The sequence below is a fragment of the Bison bison genome, unplaced genomic scaffold, assembly GCF_000754665.1.
Source record: "Bison bison bison isolate TAMUID 2011002044 unplaced genomic scaffold, Bison_UMD1.0 scf7180017864145, whole genome shotgun sequence".
In the NCBI taxonomy this organism is placed as follows: domain Eukaryota; kingdom Metazoa; phylum Chordata; class Mammalia; order Artiodactyla; family Bovidae; genus Bison; species Bison bison.
Window position 1 is genome coordinate 6,681,846 of NW_011494717.1, and position 6,346 is coordinate 6,688,191.

Below are 6,346 nucleotides of genomic sequence, written 5' to 3' on the forward strand. Positions count from 1 at the left end.
CACTCCAGTGTTCTTGCCTGGAGAATCCCAGGGACGGGAGAGCCTGGTGGGCTGCTGTCTGTGGGGTCGCACAGAGTCGGACACGACTAAAGTGACTTAGCAGCAGCAGCATGATTTTAAAGCTGTGCCCCCTTTACCTTCTGTCTTTGGTAGGAGTTAATCTGCCTCTACTGTTAGCAACTGTGCTTTCCAGCTAGGGTGTCTCTTCCATTCTCCTATAGAAAATAACACAACCTCTCAATCTTTTCATGCCACTCCTAAACACACACACACACACACATTTATATATTGCCACCTTGATTCTGTCCCTTCTGAGAAATAGATAGAAAGTAAGGTTTGTCCCTTTTTAAGTTCCTTAAAACTCACATGAAAGTATGGATGTGCTGAAAGTGATCCTTTGTGCATAAAGAACTAAAATCAAAGTTAATCTGGGAAACCAAGCTGAAGCTGCCCTAGTTTCTGAATATAAAAACAGATGAAAAGCAGGCAGGAATAGGGGAGGTCAGGGTCCAAGAAAAGGCCTTGGACTTCGTTTGACACAGGTGTACTTCATTTTATCACACTTCATTTTACTGTGCTTTGGCTTCCCAGGTGGTAAAGAATCTGCCAATGTAGGAAACATAGGAGATGCAGGTTCAGTCCCTGGGATGGGAAGATCCCCTGGAAGAGGAAATGGCAACCCACTCCAGTATTCTTGCTGGAATAATCCCATGGACAGAGGAGCCTGGTGAGCTACAGTCCATGGGGCACAAAGAATCAGACAGGACGGAAGCAACTGAGCATGCAGGCATGTATTATAGTGCTTCACAAATACTGCATTTTTACAAACTGAAGATTTGTGACAACCCTGCATATCAAACAAGTCTGTTGGTGCTGTTTTTCAACAGTATTTGCTCACTTCATGTCTCTGTGTCACAATTTAGTCCTTCTCACAATATTGCAAATATTTCAATATTATTCCTTCTCACAGTATTTCAAACTGTTTGATCATTATTTATCATCGTGATCTCTGTTCAGTGATCTCTGATGTTACTTTGACTTGCTAAAGACTCGGATGATGGTTAGGGTTTTCAACAATACAGTATTTTTAGTTAAGATAGGTATATTTTTAAGGTGTAATGCTGTTGACTTTATAGATGTCAGTGTGGTGTAAACACAACTTTTATATGAATTAGGAAGCCAAAAAATTCACTTTATTGAGATATTTGCTTTATTGTGGTGGTCTGGAACTGAACCCACAAAATCTCCAAGGTATACCTATGTTTGCTGATTCGTTAATCTGATATTTGTGTTCCTTTGGTTAATAGTTATTAAGAACCTATTACGTTTCAGCTCCTGAAAGCAAGAAGTTAGCAAGGAAGTAGCACTAGTGGAGAGCAGTTGAGACTCAATTTAGAGGAATGGTCAATGAGACAAACTAGTTCCTTCCCTCTTATCTTAGCTTCTTGACCTCCCACACCCTAATCTGGAGCCCTGGAGCAGATGAGAACCAGAGAAGTAGTAGAAATAGGAGTGCTTTTAGGGGAAAGAGGAGGGAAGTTCCCTAGTATGAAGGAAGGAATGTTCTCATTCTTGGGCCACTTCTGCTCTACAAAACCTGACTCTGGCATAATGCCTGATGGTACCGGAAAGGCAGTACCAGGCAAACTAGAAGGGGAAGTTAACCCAGACTTGGCCCTGGGCCAGCACTGCAGGGTGGAGCCAAAGGCCAGACTGGGGTGAGGCCTTGGAAGCCCTGGACAGGACGTGTCCATTCATGACCAGAGCACCAGGGGCTTCCAGTTTGGCAGGTATAGCTCAGCAGAAGGGAATCTAGCCTGTGTTCAAGAGTCAGACATGCTTCCTGTCTGGCAGATTTGCCCAGCTGTCTGTTTAGTTCATTGTTGCTATCTCCAGCACAAACCTGGAATGATACCAGTTTCCTTCATGTAATAACCTGACTAATATTTAGGTGGCATTTTGCACTTGACAGAGTAATTTTATTTCATTTAATACTTAACAACAATCCTAGGAAGTAGGGTAAAGTTCTGTTTGTGATTATGTAACCTTGGTTGGTATGACTAAAAAGGGGTAAAGTCAGGCATAAGCCTTTTGTTGGGAATTTTCCCATGCAGATTTGTGATTTTCTTTCCCCTTTTAAATAGAGAAACACAGGCCACATTATTCTGGGTTCAAGAAAGCAACAGTGTTTTAATTTAAAATATACAATGGATCAGATCACTTTGTACTACTTGGCCCAGACTGGTGGGACAAGCATTTTTATTTCTAGTATTGCCATTTTCTTCTCCCTAAATAAGGCATCTTGAGCCTGTGAAATAAAAGAAAGATAACTGCCCCTATCTTGGCCTTATGCCCACTCAGCAGAGAAAGATGAGATGGGGTAACCATCCTTGCTCTGGAGTCAAGAACTGTAGGAAGATAGACCCTATGCCAATAGGAAGCTACTGTTTGCTTGTTTGGGTGATATACTTGATTCCTTCTGGTATATTTTTTTTATTTCAGTTATTGTTCATCTGTTTGTTCTTTAGTTCTTCTAGGTCTTTGTTAAACATTTCTTGTTGTTTTCTCCATCTATGCTTCCATTCATTTTGGACATCTTGGATCATCTTTACTATCATTACTGTGAATTCTTTTAAAGGTAGATTGCCTGTCTTCACTTAGTTGTTCTTCTGAAGTTTTGTCTTGTTCTTTCATCTGGGACATATTTCTCTGCCATCTCATTTTGTCTTTCTGTGATTGTGGTTGTAGCCTGGTGGATGAGGCTATCTAAGAGACTTGCATGCAGACTTCACGCTTTCACTCCTATGGGAGAACTTCTGCAGTATACTTTCCAGTTTGTGGGTCGCCCACCCACCCTGTATGGGATTTGATTTTATTGCACTTGTGTCCCTCCTATCATCTCATTGTGGCTTCTTCTTTGTCTTTGGATGTAGGGTATTTTATTAGAAGGTTCCAGTATTTTTTTGTCAATGGGTGTTCAGCAGTTGTGATTCTGGTGTTTCGGTAAGAAGAGATGAGCTCATGTCCTTCTACTCTGCCATCTTGCCTGTGACCCTGAGTGATATACTTGAAATTTTCCCTATCTTGATTTCATTCAAGAACAAAATGAACATTTAAAAATTAGAGCAATGAAATCACTGCTAAAAATGAGGGCAGCAACCTGAAGTCAGTTGCCATTCTCATCCACCCTTTCCGGAGCATTTTCTGCCTTGGGCCTCAGATGGAGGTTAGGTACTGTTGCCATTTACCATTTCTGATTTTTTTTTCCTTTTGTGTTGTACTTATCCAATAAATAGACCTTTCCCCCCTTTTCTAGTATCTAGTGTTAAAGTACTTATTTCAGTAGACACATGTAGGAGCACAAGAAAGAATAAAAATAGACTGCTTGCAAATTAAGCTCAGAAGCCATTCTTCAACAGGTAGATGTTTTTGGCTTTTTTTATAAATGAAAAACATGAGTGTCTTGAACAAAGCCATTCAGCCAGAAGTGCTGAGAATGGCTGGTATCCAGTTCTCTTAATATTTAACAGTTACTGACACCATTGTTTGCTCAGCATGCCAGGCACTCATGTAGTTTCCAATCCTTAAGATAACAATGCATGGCAGGTATTATAAACCTCATTTCACAGGCAAAGAAATGGAAGTTCAGAAGAATTGGATCATTTCTCCACAGTCACATATTTAGGAAGTGGAAGAGCTAGAATTTGACTCCTGATTTTTTTGACTCTGAAGTCCGTGCTCTTTCTACTCTACGAGGCTTCCTCTCACTCTATTACAGCATTTAATAATTTCTCTGTTTTCATATTAAATGTGTATAAAGAACTTCCAAAATAATTTATCTTGGAAGAACAATTACCCAAAACATGAAGATGCAAATAGTAGGTCAAATTCCCTTTATAGTCAGATACACTGTGTGATGTTCCCGGAGCTTGGGATGCCTGCCTCTGCAGCCAGGATCTCAGGTTGCAGTGCAATTCCTCTTTGTGTTGGCCACAGATTTCCAGGCTGGAACTTACATGGTCATATTTCTTGGATTCCTTTAAGAGTCTATCATGTACATAACATAACTCTTTATGAAAGAGAATCCACCCAGTCATTTGAAGAGGAGAGGCAGCAGTGGCCTTAAGATGTACACTCTGTCTGGCCAATGTGAGCCATAAGGAGTAATTAAATAAACATCTCACCATTCATGACCACCCACACTGACCAAGGTGGTTTAGTAAGGGTAGATTACTCAAAACACCTGCTGCTGCTGCTGCTGCTAAGTCACTTCAGTCAAGTCTGACTCTGTGCGACCCCATAGACGGCAGCCCACCAGGCTCCCCCATTCCTGGGATTCTCCAGGCAAGAACACTGGAGTGGGGTGCCATTTCCTTCTCCAATGCATGAAAGTGAAAATTGAAAGTGAAATTGCTCAGTCGTGTCTGACTCAAAACACCTAGAAAAGCTTTATTACATTCCAAATAGGCAATTTAAGGAAAATAAAATCTTCTCAATGCTGTGTCTGGTTTTCAGTTCTGTGAAATGTTCTTATCTGATTACAGACCATTTCTGTTCTTCTTTATTGAGGTATAATTTTCAGGTGTTAAAAGTATGCACATCATAAATTTGCCAGCTCCCAGATTTTATATAAGTAAAATCACACAGTATGTACCCATCTGTACCTGGTTTCTTTTGTTCAATGTTGTAGACACTCCATTTTGAAGCAACAGAATTTTTATCATACTTTGAAATAGTCTCTAGATTTACTCATTTGTGGGAAGTGGAATTTAAAAAGATTTCAGACTGTCATTTTTTAAAATCTATTTATTTTCCTGTATTGGGTCTTGGTTGCCATTAAGTCTTAACCCTCTGTGTATGTCTCTGTAACTCTCTCTGTTCTTTTTCCTAAAATTCTATTTTTTCTTCAGAAAAAGGGAGTTCTTATTTTATTTTATTACTCAAATAACATTGTATCAGTAGATTTAGAATTATATCTAGAATCCAAATAATACAATTGCACCATTCTAACAAATTAAACTTTCATTTTACTTTTAGGACTTGTGTATATGGATATATATTTATTATTTGACTGTCACAGTGTAATTTAGTAAGGTCATAGTGTAATAAAATTTTATTTTTAACTTTTTTTCACTTAATGTATATCATAGCTATTTTTCCATGTATATTTTCCTAGTGTATTTTATTGTATTTCTTGTATTTCCACGTATTTTCCATATTTCTTAAAAAACTGCATACTGTCTATTGATGAAGTACTGTAATTTGCATGATTCTCCTGTTATTTGCTGATTTTAGTTTTTTATTATAAATAACATTTAATTTCTAAACACTGAAACATATATAAAAATATTTCACAGTAAACATTTTCATAGATACCATTTTTCCTTCTTTTGATGGCCATCCTCAGAATCAATTTTCAGAACTTTACTTCAGCAAAATAATTTCTGATAGTTTCCATAAAATGTATTTTAGTCTGCCAAAGCAGTGTAGGAATATACCAGTTTCACTATATCCTCCTCAAAGCTATATTTCATCAACTTTTAAATTACTAGACAGAGTAATTTTTCAACTTGTTTCTCTTAGATCAGTCCTAATGATCAACATTGTTATTACTTTTTTATTAATAAGGTTAATTTTTTCTCCTATGAACTATTCATATTCTCTATCCTGTGGCCATCATGGTCAACAAAAGAGTCTGAAATGCAGTACTTGGATGCAATCTCAAGAACAACAGAATGATCTCTGTTCATTTCCAAGGCAAACCATTCAATATCACAGTAATCCAAGTCCATGCCCCAACCAGTAATGCTGAAGAAGCTGAAGTTGAACGGTTCTATGAAGACCTACAAGACCTTTTAGAACTAACACCCCAAAAAGATGTCCTTTTCATTATAGGGGACTGGAATGCAAAAGTAGGAAATCAAGAAACACCTGGAGTAACAGGCAAATTTGGCCTTAGAATACGGAATGAAGCAGGGCAAAGACTAATAGAGTTTGGCCAAGAAAATGCACTGGTCATAACAAACACCCTCTTTCAACAACACAAGAGAAGACTCTATACATGGACATCGCCAGATGGTGAACACTGAAATCAGATTGATTATATTCTTTGCAGCCAAAGATAGAGAAGCTCTATACAGTCAGCAAAAACAAGACCAGGAGCTGACTGTGGCTCAGACCATGAACTCCTTATTGCCAAATTCAGACTTAAATTGAAGAAAGTAGGGAAAACCACTAGACCATTCAGGTATGACCTAAATCAAATCCCTTATGATTACACAGTGGAAGTGAGAAATAGATTTAAGGGCCTAGATCTGATAGATAGAGTGCCTGATGAGCTATGGAA